This window comes from Biomphalaria glabrata, chromosome 17, assembly GCF_947242115.1.
Source record: "Biomphalaria glabrata chromosome 17, xgBioGlab47.1, whole genome shotgun sequence".
NCBI lineage: Eukaryota > Metazoa > Mollusca > Gastropoda > Planorbidae > Biomphalaria > Biomphalaria glabrata.
In genome coordinates, this window is record NC_074727.1 from 722,166 (window position 1) to 743,049 (window position 20,884).

Sequence of the window (20,884 nt, forward strand, 5' to 3'; positions counted from 1 at the left end):
GAAATGGAAAAATGTGTGAAAATCACTAATATTTGTAGCATAATTTAACTAAATACATTTCAAAATTAGAATCTAAAGGTACTAATGTCCTTTGATCAAATCTCATTTAGATCAAAATAATTAACAATGCAATTTTAAAAAAAAATCTATTAACCAGTAAGTAGTTAGTTCAATTGAAACAGCTGGTAGTTTTAGACAGGATGAGTTCACAGAACTGTTAGAATGGACATAAAACAACAACAATTAAAAAAATACTGCTCATCCTCCTCCAGACAATACATCAATGGCCCAGGGTTAGCTTTGAAAAGTTATTCTAGACTTGTATAAACCATTGACAAATCTGATATAAAATGACAATTTTTCATTCATTGATTTAGTGCATGCTTTTATTTCGTTTAGATCAAGTTTCTATTGGCAGAAAATGCACAAATTTGCCATCATTTTAATATGATTTTCCCTAATAGCAATGCATTTTACTTTTTCTATATGTGACAAGCATAATACAATCAGGATATGGTGAGGTGATGCTTACATAAACATTTAAAGTTTTACTATTAGTATAAGATTATTAGAATCATGCCACAAAAAAAATAATTACATATTCGCATCAATGCAAAGAAGATGAGCATAAGTAGGGAAAATCAAAACTCTTTAGTCTTGATGTATCAGTGGCAATGACAGACAGTTTGTGTATGGTAGCCAAACTAACTAAATAGCTTATTCTAAGTGTAAAAATATACAATTAAAGTTTATTCTAAGTGGGAAGCGTGGTCCAGAGGCTAAGTACGCTTGAACTTGGCTTGGCTACCTATGAAGGGGGCTCGAGGTTCGACACTTGACTCAGGCATAGTTGTGTTTACTGAGCGCCTAAAGGCAGCACGGAAAACCTTCTCACAGATACCCCCTCACTGGTCCATGAATGAGATTGGACCATAGCATTATAAGCATGCTATAGGCATGAAAGTAGCACTATATTAAAGCAATAATTTATTTATTTATTTAAGTGTAAAGATATAAAATTAAGACATTTTCACAGAAATTCTGTTTCTCCTGACTTGCTGTAGTGGCGACATGTCAATTGTTGAGTTTTTTTAAAATTGAGATTGTTACATGACTTCAATTCAGATTTAAACTGAATGCATTCCATGAAGGTCCTCATTTCTAAAGATGGTGCACAATGATAAATGAATCCGTTTATGTGCAATTGATGGTGGTCTCAGACCAAGAGCAGTGAAAACATTGGTTTGATGCACTGTTACATCCTCCAAGTAATGCAATTCAAAGATGCTGTCTTTGTGTTTTAAGATGTTTTTGTTATAGTGAAATTTTGAATCCATGACGTCACAGAACTAGTTTACTGCTTGATTTAAACAAATGGCAAAACAGCGTAAATGGTAGTCTATCCAACTTGATGGATGTCCAAACAAAACATTGTAAATGGTTGTCTAACCATTTGTATCGATGTCCGAATGATGTTTATCTAGCACAGTTCACTGAACACACTAATTGTAAGTGATAGAACTGATGACTTCTGTCTGGAGGAAATAGAACTAAGAGAAAAACTACTACCAGTGTGTACTAGTTTCTAGAGATCTGGTTTTGTGTATAGTTGATGAGACAGTCATGTCAGAGCATTCATCAGAACTTGAACTAGTTTCTGTATCACATTTCTAAAATGAAATAAAAATATAGTTAGTAAGTGAAGCAGAATTAGAGTTACTTAGAGCTAATAGTGAATAATAAAAAATATTTGAAACTATTCATACTTTTTATATACAGCTATTTGACTGCAGAATTACTTAAATTTTTCCAAGTTTACAGAGACAGCAGCTCATACATTATAGACCTCCCCCACCCCGCTGCTGATGGGGCAGATAATGAAAAAAAAAAACTACACTTGAATTGACTGGCAGAAGAGACAGATGTGATTAAATATCCATTGTTGAATCTGCATAACATGTAGTTCGCAATCTCAGAGTTTTCTTGAATCAACTGTATCTTTTGACCCACACATATTTCAGTTCTGTAAGCATCTCTGTCTGCAGCTGCACATATTGGGCAAGATTCTACCATATTTGACAAGTGTGTCAACAAAAAAGCTTGCTTAGGCATTCATACTTTTCTGGCTTAACTAATAAAATGCAATGCAAGCATGTAAAACTGATAAGCTGCAGTGAATTCAGAAACAAAACAACATAAGATTCTGTACACTCTAGCATACACTTGATTGGCTTTCTGTGAGTACAAGATCAACTACAGGGTGGCCATACTTTGTCATTTTTGCATTTAGAACAAAGATATGCTCTTGAACCTTAGTGAACTGATCACTCCATGTGACCCTCTTAGAGCCTTGCTTTGGGCTAAACACTTCTAGTTTTGCCAAGTTTCTTCCTCAAAAGTTGAGTTGTTTTTTTTCAGTGCATGCAAGCATTGACCTTAGACAAGCAACATGCTTCATTAAACTCAAAAAGAAAATTTTGACTTGTCTGCTCAAACCTTTTAAAAAATTGGTTTGTCATTTTAACTTTTTTCTTTAAGCCATGTTATCACAACACCTTGAGCCTACATTATGTGTGTTAACAGCGCTATAGAAATTGAAGATTTTTTTTTTCAAATGATTTTGTTCTACTAGATGCACATTTTTCATGCAATAGATAAACCTTGGAGGTGTGAGGCCCCTAAAACCACAAGGCCCTTGGCAGTCACCCACACTTTGAACCATGCTGGGGCAGATGATATAAAGGTCGCCTTGTTTCTATGACAGATGGTTAACAAGTGTGTTAAGTGGCCAGCACAATGACCAACTGTCTTCTGTTTAGAAGCCAAACACTCACTCTGCCACCATGCCCCCCAACCTATACTTTAGCCCTCTTAATTTTCTTTTCTATAACCTGAGGCAGTGTTTGCTTTTAAACTCTCTAATTAGCTGCATGAATGTTTTCCTTCTTTTCCCCCACAATTCTTCTATTTTCTTTTGAGCAGTACGCTACAACAGACATAGCTGTACATCTTTTTAAGGAAAGTTTTCATGAAAGAGAAGTAGAGATGGCACAAGTTAGTATACCCCAACCTTTCACATTTTAACATGTGCTTTTACTTGAGGAAAAATATGCAGTATATGTTCCAGGCCATTTTAGTGTAGCCTCTTGATGTTCAGAGATAATGCCTCTTTCTATTTTATTTAGTTTTTCAAATTTATTTATCAACAACTGGTTGGAGTGGAAAGCAGGGCTGCCTGGTCATGTGGTATGCGCCCTGGACAGTTATTCCAATAATCCCTGGTTCAAACTTTGCCCGGTGCCATACCCCATCATCCTGCAGGAGGTTTGGAAAATAATCTTCTAATCTGAAGGTACATCCGAAACTAACAAAACTAATAGTTCCTACTTACTTCAAATATTCTGTCAGGGGAGTTGACTTTATTCTTCATCTTCCTGAGTCTTCTCCCTGTCGGACAACCCATCAGGTATATTTGTAAACTTTGTCAACTCTGCTTGTAAATTTTCTGCACTACCCGTAGACAAAAAGCCATTATCGCCACTGCCATCTTGATGACCAGAGCGATCGCTAGTCATGTTCTCCTCAGACAACACACCTTCAGAACTGAGAGTTGAGAGAGACTGACGACAGGGAGGGTGGCTACTTGATTCATCATCCTCACTAACGTCTCCTACTTCTTCTGAGCATGAATCTTCAGAGTGCTGTGGGGAGAGTTCAAAATGGTGTGATTAAAACATACAGTTGTCATTTAGTTTGAAGTTATAATTACTGTGGATGAACTTATTTTTTTAACATTTGTCTTTAAACCTAATCTAAATTTGTCTTTAAACCTAAAATCTCATCAGTTTTCTTCACAGATTTTATCTAAAGAGAAGAACTGACTCTCGTGTGGAGATTTCCAGCGCCTCCCCAGGTGGCGGATAGGGGAATGCCCTACAGATATGGTGGGTACCGGGGAAATAAAATACCCGGGGTGGACCAAAATCAAACCTGCTGCCTTGCAGGAAGTGGAGGGATCCACAAAGGCTAGGGCACCTTACCCGAAAATAAAGTCAGCTATCCAGAGAGCTGAAAGGGGCAGCCCCCCAGATGGTTATTCACAGGGCTAACAACTCTGTCATATAAAAAATACTGTTACGAAAGCTAATACACACAAGAAAACCCGGACAGATCTCAACGGAAAATGACCTAGGCCTGGAAAAGGACATGATTTTTGTTTTGCGACATGGAACGTGCTAAGCCTTTATAGAGCAGGTGCGCTAGCCAAACTTAATGAAGTGTTAAAGAACTATAGGATACCCCTTGTAGCCCTACAGGAAATCAGGTGGAAAGACTCGGACATTCTCAGAACCAAGGAGTATACTATATTTTATAGTGGTGGAAGCACTAACAACTTAGGTACAGGTTTTGCTGTTAAAAAGGAAATGGTAGGTAATGTCATTGGATTTAAATCTGTAAGTGATAAACTCTGCTCATTGCCTTTGAAAGGAAAATTCTTCAACATATCATTTATCAATGTTCATGCCCCTACTGAAGATGCAGATGATAACACAAAAGAAGCCTTCTATGATGAACTGGAAAGAATTTATGATGAAGCACCAAAGCATGACACCAAAATAGTCCTAGGAGATTTCAATGCAAAAAAAGTGGAAAGGAACCAGCATACAGACCAATAATTGGCAAAGAAAGCTTACACGAAGAGACCAACAATAATGGCATAAGATTAGTGGATTTTGCATCAGGAAAAGGAATGTCTATCAGCAGCACAAAATTCCAACATAAGAATATTCACAAGGTAACCTGGATCTCACCTGATGGCAACACCCAGAATCAAATAGATCATATACTCATAGATAAGAGACATGGATCAGACATACTAGATGTAAGAAGTTTCAGAGGAGCTAATGCTGACTCAGACCACCTACTAGTTAAAGCTTAACTTAGACAAAGAATAAGTACCATACACAATTACCAAAGAAAGAGAGCACAGCAATATGATAGTCAAAAACTCACAAAGGATCCACTTGTTGCAGAAACTTATAGAATGGCACTCCAAACGTAACTGACAACATTAGAAAAGGACTGCGAAAATAACATAAATGAGCATTGGGAAATAATAAAGCATGCTATCAAAAGAACAGCAGAAGAGGTAGTTGAACTTAAACAAAAGAACGAGAAAATAGGGTGGTATGATGATGAATGCAGACAAACTATAGAAGAGAAGAACAATGCCCGAATGATAATGCTACAGAGAGAAACCAGGAACACTAGACAGCAATACAATGAAGCAAGAAGAAGGGCCACAAAAGTTGTAAGAAAGAAAAAACGGGAATGGGAAAAGTCCAATATTACTCAAATAGAGGAACTAGCAAAGGAGGGAGACATGAGAGGAATGTATATGAAAATTAAAGATGAAAAGAACGGATTTCAAGCTAGATCACACATGTGTGAGAACAAAGATTATTACAGAAAACAGCAGGGTCATTGAGAGATTGGCTGAATACTTTGAGGAGATCCTAAATACCACTGAAGATGGAGACAATGGAGAATATGAACTGCCACATGGGGGACCAGATCCCTTAGTGAACCCTCCAACACTCATTGAAACATCAGAAATAATTAGGACCATGAAGAATCACAAAGCACCAGGAGAGGACCAAATCACAGCAGAACTAATTAAATATGGAGGGAAAGACTTAGATTCCCAAATACACAGACTAATATCAAGAATTTGGGAAGAAGAAGTAATAACAACAGAATGGGAAATGGCTCTTATAACCCCAATACACAAAAAAGGATCCAAGTTAAAGTGCTGTAATTACAGAGGAATCTCTCTACTAAATGTGACTTATAAGATACTGTCTAGGCTTATAACTAAGAGACTTGGAAAATATTCAGAAGAAATCTTAGGTTTCAGACCCAACAAATCCACAACCGACCACATCTTCACACTAAGATGTATACTAGAAAAATGCCATGAATACAACATACCAATCCACCAACTCTTTATAGACTATAAAATGGCTTATGACAATATCAGAAGGAAATACCTATATGACACTCTACAGGATTTTGGAATACCCAACAAGCTGACAAGACTTATACATATGACATTAAACAACTCAAAAAGCAAAGTCATAATACAAGGAGAACACTCAGGGGAATTTAGGATTAAACGAGGATTAAGACAAGGAGACGCACTTTCCTGCATGCTTTTCAATTTAACACTGGAGAGAGTTATAAGAAATATACACATAAACACAAGGGGAACTATTACTAACTACTTCAGAAGAGAAAACATGGGTCCACAACCAACAGGGACAATATACAGCCAACCTCTACAATACCTTGCTTATGCCGATGACATTGCCTTATTGGGTAAAGAAACCTCTGACATCGCTAGAGCCTTCATACAACTAGAAGAAGCATCTCGACCAGCAGGACTTGAGGTCAATGACAGTAAAACCAAGTACATCACAATGACAAGAGACAATCAAACAGAGGGACAAAATATCAAAATCAAAGACCATGAATTTGAAAACGTCCAAACTTTCAAATATCTAGGAAGTACTATTAATTTCAAAAATGACCTAACAGAAATAAAGGAAAGAATAGCAGCAGGCAACAGGGCATTTTATAGCACCCACCATTTACTTAAGAGCAAAACGATTTCAAGGAAAACCAAGAAAATAATATATAAAACCATAATAAGACCAGCAGCAATGTATGGAAGTGAGACCTGGACAAAGACATCTGAAAATTTACTTAACACTTGGGAAAGAAAAATTCTTAGGAAAATCTATGGTGCCATACAGGATGAAACAGGGTGGAGGACAGCACTAACCATGAGTTATATCAATTATATGAAGACCCACCAATAGTGAACGAAATAAAAAAGAACAGACTATGTTGGGCAGGTCACCTTGAAAGAATGTCAGATAACAGAGGGGCGAAAATCGTATACAGGCAGAAACCAAAAGGCAGGTGACCCAAAGGCAGACCCTGAATGCGATGGATAGATGACGTGGAAGCAGATCTGAAGCAGCTTGGGGTTAGGGTGTGGAGACGAAAGGCCCAGGAGAGATCTGAATGAAAGGATGTGTTAAAGCAGGCCATGGGCTGTAGCGCCACTGGGATGGATGGATGGAAGAACTGACTACTAAGTAAGTATGGCTTCTTAGCAGTGTGATCTGTGCTTTGGTTGTCATTACAATGGCCCTGGGTTCAAACCTGTCATCCTGCAGGATGTTTGAACTAGGAGGTAATATGCTAAATTTCTGAAGAAAACATAAAACAAAACTAACTCAAGACGTATAATTTATCCAAATTATGTTAAAGATTTTAAAAATATTTCATCAAATAATTTCCTGGCTCAGAAAGTGGTCAAAACATTTCCTAAGTTGGCCCAGATTGTTAACAATTTGTCTAGTGCAATCCCAAGCTAGAGCTTATAAAAATAATGAATGATGATAACTAGAACAAAGTATTATGTAAATGAAATCTTACTTCACAGAAACTATCTGATATAAACTTTTCACAGGTAAATTATGAGTGAGTCTGGTGTGAATGTACATTTTGGTTTTCTATAGTTATAATGTTTTGTTTGAAGTAATGCACAAATTGTAAGACAAGTGTCTTTACAGATAACAAAGATTATTATTATTATTTCATATCCACTGTACATTGAACACTAAAACATTTGGCAAGAAAATATAGAATGTTTCATTTCTGACAATTTTTCTCACATAGCCAAATAATTGTGAGGTGGAAGGAAGCATCATCTTTAGGGTTTAATCCACAAAAGTGAAGGGGGGCAAGAGATCCTTTTTGATACCACCAGTTTGGAACCAACACATATGAGAAAGGCTCGACCCATCAAAAGTCTTCAGAACAGGCAGCAGATCAACTCCAGCAGTAGATCTAAATTCTGACAATCACAGCCCTTAAACCAGACAAGCATGCAAGAACCATGTAAGCCACAGCTCATTGCTATCCCCAAACAACCGCTAGCATATCACCAGTTAGCCTGCAGAGGCCAGCGACTGTAAGATGTTTCACAATGTTAGCTCTTTTCAAAACATTCAAGAGGGTAAACTCCCTCAAGTTACCAGAAGGCACCAACTGGAGTTTGGCAGGCAATGTCCCCCATAGAGGAAGAAAGTAAATTTGCGTACATTGCAAATACAATAATTATTCAAAGGAAGTATGTAATCGTTTAGATTTGTCATGTTCAAATGAAAGTTTCTAGATACATGTCTTATAAAGACTGCTTCTCCTCTTGTTTGTTGGGTGGTGAGGAGCAAAGCCTACATACATTTGCAATAATTTGCCTTGATATCCCTGCTACAATTGAAAAGACATGGCAATGGATTTAATATTTAACAAATTAATCTTGATTTCATATTTTCATAACTCATGAAGAGCATTTTCACCTTCAGTTTTTTTTTTATTTCAAGTATTGTTTTTTACAAACCAGATGAAATAAGAAAAATGATACAAACATACAAATCTATCATCTGTGATTTTATAAGTATCCCACTAACAAACCATATAGGCTGAAGATAAAAATTCATACAAGGCTGTATAACCTTACAGACTTGTGTTTAATCGGACCGCACCAGGAAATGATCATTTTGGTGCTAATAACTGGCTGGTCCAATTACACGGTGACTGGTTATTTCATCCCTCTTACTTTTGGTCAGAACATTCCCAATTAAAAATGTTTTTAGTCATTGTATAATTGTTTTGTTAAGGGTTTGCCTTTAAGCACTCATTGCATATAATATATAAATATTCTTATTTAGAATATTTTTTTTTTATGTTTTGAACATGTTATTATAGTGTTTATAGTGTTCCCCCAATATATTGTAATGCAGGGTTTGTATTTAGTTATATAGTTTCTGTTTGTTGTAGGGATGTCAATATTATCCTGTGCATATTGCGTGATGTAATGACAAAAGGCCAAGGCGTGGTGGAAGTGGGGAAAATCTTTTTAGAAATAGAAGTACAATTTGAATAATTATGATCAGGCCACTCTGCTCTCATAAATTATCATCAAAGGCCTAGGTGTGGTGGAAGTAGTGTAAATCTTTTGAGAGATGAGAATAGTTAGAATACTTATAACCATATCGCAGATAAATTATCACCTGACTGCCATCTTTCACTTTATCTTTCTTTGTCAAACTTTTTTTCTTAAATATGTGCGTGTCATTTCAAACCCTAATATATAACATTTTATTTATTCTAATAAACGCTGACTTCAAGACATATGCCACACTGGCCAAGAAATTAGGAACAATGTACAGCAATAGAAATCAAAAGATCTTCTTCTGTACCTACTATCAATAGACTATCTTATTGATTTCAATTAACAAGCAAAAACAATTTTTATATTGACATTATACTTTATTCTTATTTATTAATGTGTAATTATTATATTTATTATTATTATACTTATTATAATTATTATATTATAATGTGTAATAATAAAAATAAATATATGAAATATTGTTAATTTCATACTTTTTACAATTATAATTTGATGGATTAGAGAATGAAATGACTAGCGGATGAAATGACCATGGGATGAAGTGACCATTGGATGAAGTGACCTGGAACCAATTAAATGATTATTCTATGTGATACAAGAACACTTTGGCACTTCAGTCCTGATTAGTGGACTGGTGTTTAACCTTCGGTTCAATGAAATTTATATGGTTATGTCTTTTATTATCAAGATGGGGATTATCACCGCTGACACTGTGTGGAATAAATAATTGAGTCATGATCAAACTACAACTTTGGAAGACTCCCACTGACACAGTGTGGATCAAAGTAACAGGGAAGTCAGGATTTTACTAAGATCAGTGTAGATAAGACCTACATAACTACACAACAAAAATGGTCATTTAACATTGATACAATATTTTACTATACTAACCTTTGTATTTCTAAACTTCTTCGGAGCATTGGTCTTCTCTGGTGACTCATTTCTTTTTTCTATTCCACTTTGGAAACAGTTGGTCTCTAAATTTCCTAGCGTATTGTATCCTCTAATGTTTTCATAACTCCTTTCTTCATCAAATCAGATTCAAGAATCCTTCTGGAGGGGCTTCTATTCTTCAGGTCGGGATGAGAGGTCAATATCCGGAGAGGATTTTTCACTCATAGTTTCAAAGTTCTGTTTTGGGCTGGACAGAGGGGATAGGTCACATGTGCACTCCACATCTGCACTGACCTGGGATGAGCATTTCTGCTACAAGTAGCATCACTGCAGCCACCATCACAGCCAAAATAGACATCATTAATGTTATTGTCTTGATAGGATGAAGAGTTCTGTTTTGATGCTGGTAAGTGTTTTGAGATTGGCAAGTGCCTGGTGGCAGAAGTGGATGAGTTTCTGCTACAACACTCCTGACGTTTCTTCATGTTGTTTTCCATATGAGTTAACCTTGCCTCTTGGCCATCAGCTTCATCTTCACTTCGATACTCCCCGATTGCAGTGGCAGGTCCCAAAAATTTAAATGTCCCAGGATAGGGTGCATGGTCAGAAGGATGAAGCCCTGCAGGGTTAAGTTTGTCTGATGTTTGGGTGTCCAGTGATGCTTCATATGTAGATTGAGATTTGAGCAGAGGTAATGTCTTTCATAGACCCTCTGCTGTTATTCCGACGATGACGAGACTTTCTGGTACCCAATTTCATAGGAGACGGTGGTACCAGCTCAGAGCTAGTTGTCATGCTCCCTTCTGTGTTTTTCATAGAGTCTGGCCTAAAGTCAGAAGAGAAATAAAAAGTCTTTATTTTTATTATCTCATCTCCATCTCTTGTTATTCATCTTTTAAAAACCACATATATATTCTAAAATTAATTTCTTTTTTTCTTTTTCTAAATACCATTTTCATATAGGTCCAATGGCAGGTCATTTATCTGTACATAACTCAGCCTGTGCATCTTAATACCATTTGGTGAAGATATTCTTTATGATTGCTAGTTAATATTTACTTAACAGTGTTATAGATTACAAGTCTTTCCAGTTCCTCAATTAATGACCCTGACTTTGACATTATGTCTACCTTGTCATTTCCCTCTGTAAGACTGTGCCTTGTCATTTCCCTTTTTTGTCCATAAATCTGTCTCTTTATTTCATTCTATACCTAAATTCTATCTTTTCATTTCTCTTTATGCTTTATGTCTACATGGCCAAGGATCCCTTGCAGTATGATAGTGGAGTGTGAGCTATAGATTGTGGATATAAAGATACACTCACACAACAAGAAAATTTACTTACGTTGTGACTTCAGACCCTGACCTATGTGTACATTTTTTACCAAGTCGATCTAACTTTTCTTGTGCTTTTATGATTGGTCGAACGATACTCTTTCTATGTTTATTGTACAAAGTCAGTTATTGTTCTCGTCTAATAAAAAAAATATTTCATGATTAAAATTCAATGTTCGCCATGATACAAAATAACCATACAGAAAATATCAACATCATGCATAAGTAACAAGAGATAGTCTCCAAAAAAAAAAAAAAAATAATGAATGAAGAGCTGAAAATGATCCAAAATTATTTTATATAACTTGAAATCAATCTTGGGTTCAAAATTCATTTTTAGCATTGAACTTACCAATACTGGGCCTGATTTAAATAAGATATGCACTTCAAGAACCCAAAATCATGTAGTCATTTTTTTTTTTTCATATTTTAACCCAATAGCTTCTATTTCCAGTTAGAAAAAAAAACTTTCAAGGCCCTAATCAAAGAGGGATAACCCTGAATCCTAAAAAATAAATATTTTGAAAAAGTAATCAAACTTAAGATCTAATACTAAATAAACAAACAACTTTAAAAAATAGAACAATATGTCTAGTTTAAAAAAAAAAATACTTTTAATACCTTTAGAATATAAAAAAGCTTAAAAAATACTCATTTTCTCTAGGGGGAGCTACCACCTTCTACCAAGCGCGTCCCCAGGTGGCGGATAGGGGAAAGACCCTTAGATATAAGGGTTAGCTGTGAATAGCAAATAAACAGCTGAGGACCAACTGATTTGCAGTCATGGAGGATGAGGTGAAGTATTCTAGTGGTTAGAATATTTACTAAAAACATCTGAGAAATCCAGGGAAATGATTGCAATAAGCGAGTATAGGGCGTTCTAACTCTAAACCCGGGTAGATGAAACCCGTTAGCTAGGAATAGCAGTTCATTTAGGAGAGAAAACTCAGAAAATAAACACCTGCTATCTTGCAGATGATCTTGGATGATCAAAGGCTATGGGAGCACACCCAGAAAGAAAAGCAGGCTGAAGTCGGAGTCAATGGGCCTCCTGGCGCATAACACATTGACACGCAACTTCATCTATGTTGGAGTTCAGTAACGATTCTAATAGATGTGGCGTCCTGCCTGTGGAATCCCGCCGTGCAGGTAGGGGGCCGGGCTCTCCCCCTCGAAGGAGCCCACATAAGCGAGCTGGTGGTTACAATGGAACGCAGAGGGTATCCAAAAGAAAAAACAAACTCTAAAAATATTTCTGCATGAGAAAGAAATTGATGTAGCTTGCATCCAAGAAACTCATTTGAACAGTAATCTTCGTTTCTCCATTAGAGGCTACACCTGCATCAGAAAAGATAGAGAAATCAGACCCAAAGGAGGAATCCCCACCCTCATTAAAAATGATATTCCTACCACAGACATAACTATGCCCAACTCCTCAGAATCAGAAATAATGGGAACTAAGCTAATTCTCCCAGATGGAAATATTTATCTATTTAACTGCTACTTCCCACCAGACAAGGAAATCGAGATTGACCACATACAAATACCTGACCAAGAAGACTGTCTAATCTTAGGAGATATGAATAGTCACTCTCAGAGCTTGAGATACCCAGACCTAAATGCCAGGGGAGAAGAAATTGAAGAATGGCAAGCAGAGAACAGACTTATCTTGCTTAATAAACCTGAGGATAAACCAACCTTTTTCTCAAGAGCCTGGCTAACATCAACCACTCCAGATCTAGCCTTTGCAACTGACAACTTATCCAAAAAGTGCACCAGAGAAGTTGCAGACCAGCTAGCCACCAGTGACCACAAACCCATATTGATCAGTATCGATACCTCCTTCAAAATATCAGAAAACTCCACCATCCCCAGATGCAACTACAAAAAAGCCAACTGGCACCTATTCTCAAAGCTCACAGACCTATACACAACTTCAATAAACTGCAAATCAAATCAGGTTAATAAGTCATTCTCATCTTTCTCCAAAGCAATCCTCCTAGCAGCTAAGGAATCAATTCCTAGAGGAGCAAGAAAAGATTATATCCCCAACTGGTCTGATCACCTTCAACAACTCCACAATGACACTATTGAAGCCAGAAACAGTAGAAAATAACCCTTGTATAGAAAATAACATAAATCTAAAAGCAGCTAACGCAGTTTTCAGGAAAAATTACCTTTCTGCGTTGAGGAAAAGTTGGCATGAAAAAAGAGAACAACTAAACGTATATAGAGATGGTCACAAACTCTGGTGTATAGCCAAATGTCTCAACCAGGAAGACAACAGAACAACTCCTATAGTAATAGAAAAGGACAACAAACCCCTGAAAGGCCAAGAAGCAGCAAATGAATTCATTAAGTTTTTCCAAAGCGTAGGACAAATACAAATTAATGAAAGTAGAAATAAAGATGTAAACTCAGAAATCCCAGATAAAATTAAAGAAAACAATCCAGCTTACTCCTTGGGAATGACCACTAATCTTAAAATGAAGGAACTAGATGAATCCCTAAAAGTCCTCAAACCAAAACAAGCCCCGGGCTCGGACAAAATATCAAATGACATGCTTCTTCACTTGGGTCATCAAGCCAAAAGAAAACTGCTACAAATATTCAATGCTAGCTGGAAATCTGGCAGAATTCCAAACATCTGGAAAAAAGCCATTATGATCCCTATACTAAAGCAAAGCAAACCAAGAAATAAACTGGATAGCTACCATCCCATCAGCCTCACTAGCTGTACTTGCAAACTGATGGAAAGAGTGATAAATAGAAGGCTGACATGGATCCTTGAGTCAAATAACCTACTCACTGAAGCCCAGGCTGGCTTTAGAAAAGGCAGATCAACAGAAGATCAAATTGCCTTCATCACACAAGAAATAGAAGACGGCTTTCAAGAAAAGAAACCAACAACAATTGTGTGGGTTGACTTAGAAAAAGCATTTCACAAAGTCAAAGAACAAGGTCTCTTGCTCAAGCTAATCCAGCATCACATATCCCACAGAATGTACAACTGGATAAAGGAATATCTAAATAATAGAAAAGCCTTAGTTTGCATGCAAGGACAAAGAAGCCACACAGTGGGTATAAAAAATGGCGTCCCCCAAGGAGGAGTCCTATCCCCAACACTTTTCCTAATATTCATAAACGATCTAAATCAAAACCTACCAAGAAAAGTTAAAAGCAGCATGTATGCCATAATTAGCACAGAAGAATATGTAGGAACATCGAAATTTCGATTACAAGATGCTCTTGATAAACTCAATAATTGGTCCAAAGACTGGGGCATGTCCATCAACACAAAAAAGACCACATATACCATATTCTCACTGTCAACAAAACAATAAAATTAACATTAGATAAGGAAGCTTTAGAAAAAAATGACAGCCCTACTTATCTTGGAGTCACCTATGACCCAAGACTAACCTGGAAAAACCAAATAGATAAAACACAGAGTAAAGGCATCCAGAGACTATCCCTCTTGAAAAAATTAGCTGGCACAGATTGGGGAGCTAATCACAACATCCTGAAAAAGACCTATACCAGTTATGTAAGACCTGTACTAGAATATGGTGCCACAGCATGGGGCTCAGCAGCCCAAACCAACCTAAGAAAAATAGACAAGGTTCAAAATATTGGTCAAAGGATAATGACAGGAGCAATCAAAACAACACCCATAAGAACTATGGAGGAAACCGCTGCCCTGATCTCTCTAAATGAAAGAAGAGAAATAAAAATCCTTTCCCAATTCACTAAATTGGAAACCTTGAAGAAGCACCCACTCAACAAAAATCCACAAAACTGGCACAAAAAAAAAACATCTCAAAAGAACCAATTTCATACAGGAATCTCTAAGCCTAAAAAAGAAACACCAACTTAAAAAAATTACTCTGGAATCCTCGATACACTATAATGAATCTCCACCCTGGGACGAAGGCCCTCTTCCTACTATAAGGGACCATATTGAAAACATAAAAAGAAAATCTGATTACAGACCAACAGAGCTCAAGGAAATAGTGAACTGTTTTCTACATACCAATTACCCTAGCAATCAGTGGATCAGAGTTTACACGGATGGCTCATCCCATAAAGCCACCACAAATGGAGGAGCTGGAATACTTATCGAATGGCCAGATGGAGGAAAACTAGAAAAATCCATTGCAACTGGAAAGCTCTCTGACAGTCACAGAGCAGAAAGGGAAGCACTAGCTGCTACCATGCTAGCAAATCATCCAAGTTCTCCTCACAGTCAGATTGTCTTTCTAACAGACGCGAAAACAACCCTCCAAAGCTTTCAAAACTCTGATTCCCCTTATATTAAAAACCTCAGAACAGCACCTACAAAGCTCAACAACAACAGCAAAAAAACTGTTATTCAATGGATACCAGCTCACATACAACTAGCAGGAAATGAGAAGGCTGACACACTCGTCAAGAGTGGGAGAACAAACTCACAAGTAAACTCTGCACTCTATCCAGAAGAAATGAAGAAATTAATTGTAGATAAAATAAATGAGAAATGGACGAGCTCCCATCCAAATCACACGAAAGATGACGCTTACTATAAGCTATCCAGACAAGACCAACGTCTAATCTTTCGACTCAGGACCGGACACAACAGAATACAACAACAAATGTACCGGAAGCTCAAAATTGGAACCAGTGAAATCTGCCCATCTGGAGTATCACCAGAAAATTATTATTATAGCTTTTATACAGCGCTACTTTCATGCTTATAGCATGCTCAGAGCGCTCTGGTCCAATCTCATTTGTGGACTGGTGGGGGGAGGGGGTATCTAAAAGTTGGTTTTCCGTGCTGCCTTTAGGCGCTCAGTAAACGCAACTCTGCCCGAGTCGGGTGTCGAACCTCGAGCCCCCTTCTAGGTAGCCGAGACAAGCCAAGTTCAAGCGCACTTAGCCGCTCGACCATGCTTCCCACAAAATGCAGACCATGTCCTCCAAAACTGCTCTCTCTACCAAGAGGCCCGTATAAGATATTGACACCAAATCACCCCAATAGAAAGAAAATTATATGGAAACCACTGCGCAGTTCATCTCTAGTCATATGAACACTACAACATAACAATGAGAACGATGAAGAAGAACTCATTTTCTCAGGTGGGGGCTTATACACTGGGGTTTATGGGCCATTTCATTTGAAAAATTATTTAAACAATAAAAATCTTCCAGATTTTACTAAAAATAGAATCGATAATCTTCACAATGATTTATAGTCATGCTTGCAACGAGACTAGGAGAAATCTTCTATTTAAAAAAGTTTAAAACGAGTAGGTCTATATTGAAAAGGGGATTTTAGAAACGTTCTAGAACAGTTTACGACAACAATGACAGGAGAAAACGTTTCAGATTGCAGAAGGAGCTAATGGATTAATTATAATAAGTTTATCTTAGCATAAATTCTAATACAAAACAGAAAGTGTTTTACAAATTATATATTTTACATGTAAGGAATATTCTACCTTAAAAATAAGATAAATATTCAGCTAAATTTTTTTTCCAATGTGCAATATTTATATTCCAATATTTGGGAAACACTTGTTTAGATACATCTATAATAGAATATACTGTGCTTATGCTGTGGTTCATACAAAACATCTATATCAATAGTAAAATAGTAAGGCTTTCCAAAGTGGTAGTATACGCAACATTAAAGTTACTTTACTTGTATCTAAATGTGTATCCGTTGAAAAAGAACATTTACAACAAAAATTAACATAAATATAATATAAATAAAAATAACTGACATATAATCTTAGTAAAATTTAATTGTACAATATAAAGTAATTTTATTAATACTGCCATAAGAAAGTTTTTTTAAAAAAAGGGACCAGATATGTGACTGCTCCTTGTCAGCAATTTGTGGGAGAGAATTAGACTAAAGCCCATAGCCCAAGACATCACAAAGCCAAAGTGGAGCTGGATAGGACACACCCTGCGAAAACCAGCTACCAATGTTGCAAGGTACGAACTTGATTGGAATCTGCAAGGAAAGAGGAAAGTGGGCAGACCCACGCAAACCTGGAAGAGGTCAGTCATCAGTGAAGCTGAGGGTACTTGAATGACAGGCGAAGGAAGCTGCTCAGAACCGAGTTTAGTGGAGAGTTTGGTGGTGATTGTGGCCCTATGCTACCCTGGGAGTGCACAGGAATAAGTCAAGTCCTTGTCAGCGGGTCCTTTTGTGATATGGCCCACAGGTTGAGAAAAGCACCCCTAAAACATTGTAAAGCATGACTAACATTAACACCAAAGAACATGTCCTTACTTGATGAGCTCCCGTTCTCTCTTTTCCAGTTGCAGCATACAAGCTGTTAATTCCATATACAAATTGTTAGCATGCTCCAACTTGCTTTCATAATGCTCTCTGACATCCTGTGCATGTCTAAACAAAATAATTTTATATTGAAACATAACAGTTAACACTTCATAGCAACAAATAATGGAAATATCCAAATTTACTATATGTTTAGTCAAAGTCTATATAGATACAAGTCACGGCATGAGATAATTAAAAATATAATTGTCAAGTCTATTATGTCTTACTTAAAAATAAAACAAAGTACTTAAAAGTCAAATGAAAAAAAAAAAATTCAGTTGCATAAATAAATGATCTTAATTTCATGAGAAAGAAAAAAAACAAACAAATCTTCTCCATACAAAATACCTTAATTCTTCTTTTCTTCTTTTTATAAGCTCTTCTTCTAGCTGCGGTAAGTTGGAACCTTCAGCTTTCATTTTTTGGAAATTTTCACGAATCTCTTTCCTCCAAATTTCCTAAGCAAAAAAGGTTTAAATATTTTCTTAACATTTTTTAATATATATAGTAGAAAAAAAATGTATCATGAAAAAATATTTAGATAGGAATTGGTTCACTTTAAGAACTAATGACATTAGAAGATAAGCCAGAGCTGGAACAGAAAGAAGTTAAATTTGCTTTATTTCTGCATTTGGTCAGAATAAAAAGTTTGAATAGTCTGAAAGATGGTCACCATTACTACCATATAGCAGCAGGGATACTTGCAGTGTAAAAGCTTTTCTCTCTCAGAGTGTAAAAGAAGGCTAGAAAATAAGAGGCTGTCTCTTTTTTTTTTCATTCAAAGCACAAGTTCACTTCTGGCTCTAGCATTGCTATCACACAGCTACATTAAGTACAAAGCCAACTTCTGATGACAAACCAAGATGCTGATACTAGAGTAATATCAATTCTTTGTACCCACCTAGGAGAAGGAAACTTCTGAATTGAAACCTCTGCTGCCTTGCAGCTATACCCAATCATGGGAAAGGTTTCGAGAGTTGACCCTGAGAAAAAATCAGGAGACTGCAACACTTAGGCAATTTGCAGAGCCTGCAACACCACTGATACCAAACTGTATCAGCACTTGCCACTCCTTTGGATACATCAGCTGCATGGAGAAAGCAATATCATTCTGACCACAGCTGATGCCCAGGCATTCATCTTATTTCAATGAGATGATCCATAGTTGCTTTGTGACTGAAGGAGGCCATGATGTATTAAATGTGTACTGTTAAACGTTAAATGCCATAAAAAGACAAATTTTCTAGCAGAATATGACAAGTCAGGAAGCCTTCTGCTCTTTACTCAAATAATAATGTATATATATATATGCATAATGCACAAAGGCAGGTTTTTCATCTGTATATTTTAATTGGGAAAATGAAGAACACCTCAAATCATTTCTTAAGAGTTTCTTGTTGACAGAATCCATAGTGTCAATCAGTAAAGGACTTACTTGAGATTCAGAAAAGTCCTCCCGACTGAACCGAAGTAATTCAGCAGAGGCAATCTCAAGGTGCATGAGAATTTGTCTAAATGATGGTCTATTTCTGGGCTTTGCACTCCTGAAAAAAGAAAAAGATATTTTCCATTAAAATAATTTTTTGGTGATATCTCTTTATTTTTTTAAAAGAGTAGGTTGATGATTTATTTTTAAAATTTCATGTATATAGAGAGTGTGGTAACCTATGCATACAAATTTTTGCCAGTAAATACAAAGAAAAACATTTGAACAGTTTACATTAAGATATAAAATGTTGATTAGATTAAAAACCTGAATAATAGTTATAAATTAATGTAAGCAATAAATTAATGTAAAATATACTACAACAATGCAATGAAGTTGATAACCAGTTCCCACTTCATAAACTTTCCTCAAGATCTTACTGTGTGTAATGTTATTCCTTGATTTATTGTTTGTTTGTTTTAAGTGGATCCTGTTAATTTTTTAACATAATTATACCATAAGAGATTATTAAAGTACCCAGAGTTCCAATCAACAGATCAACATAGCTTTATCTTTTTGGTATAAAGGGCAACTGCTATAGTCAAGGCTGTGAATTTTTTGCCTGATGTGTTTCAAATAATAAAGTCTGCTCTTGTGTAAATGTAAATCTTTTATAGTAACCTTTATTTCAATATATGTGGACTTAACTAAAACCTTTGACACTGTGAACAGAGAAAGTTTCTTGAAGATCATGTCAAATTATTATAAATGCACCAAAAAAACAACAACATTAAACTATGGTGATACTCTTTCGTTATAAATTTGTGTGGATTGTTCTTTCAGAATTGAAGATTACTACATCCTAGCCCAAATCTCCTGCAGGATAGTGGGGGATGGCAGCTGGCAGGGCTCAAACCTGGTCCATTGATATGACAGTTCAGAGCCCATGACCAAACAGTCCTCTCAATGGCACGAAAGCATGTGTTCAGGAGAGAAATTCATCAAATATTGATTTGCAAAACAGTATCCAATGGGTGCATATATACTTAAGGAAAGTAATGTATGGAATAAATATAAGATTTAAATCCTATGATGGTTGTTTCACAGACATCACAAAGTAGCTAATGATTGTTATGAAGGTTTAATTTACTCAAGATGAATTATCTAATAGAAGATTGTATTAATTTAAAGTCTCGTATTAGTATTATTACTCACAGCTTAAAAATAGAATAAAATCTGCTAAATTTTAGAAACAGTATAAAAAAATCCCAATCAATAAAGTAAAAAAAAAGTTTGTTGTACTCCTTTTCAGACCTTGTGATCTATAGAGCAGATGATGTAAGTATCATCTAATTCTATGGCCAACAGTTGACAAGGGTGTCAGGTGGCCAGCACAACAACCAACCAACCAAATTTACTTTCCCCAACTAATGTCAAGTAGGCCTACCCATATGATTATGGTTGGGTGGATTCAGAGGCGTCCTAAAAATCCAGTTCAGAAGTAAGTTCAAATTTCAGCCTTTACTGAGATTTGAACCCAAAACCTCTTGGTTCAGAAGCCAAGCACATTAAAACTCAGCTACCACACCGCTCAATTATAAAATGTCTAATAAATCTAATGAAAATTGCAATTTAAAAATTAATCTACTATCATATTATCTAGACCTAGATCTTGGAGTATCCTGTCTAGTCTCTACTCTAGATTTTTCTACTAGATCTAGAATCATTTAGATTACATTTCTACAACTAGACCAGACTTGAGACTAGTAATATTTAATATGATTATGAGTATGAGGCTAGTAGTAGTACTACTACTCACTCACAGTACTAGATCTAGTAAGTAGTACTA

General features: G+C 36.2%; 1 pseudogene; it reads right to left on the reverse strand.

Moving 5' to 3' along the window:
- Positions 1 to 142: 142 nt before the first annotated feature.
- LOC129923717 (mitogen-activated protein kinase kinase kinase 13-like) lies at positions 143 to 19,983 on the reverse strand (annotated as a pseudogene).
- Positions 19,984 to 20,884: the final 901 nt, after the last annotated feature.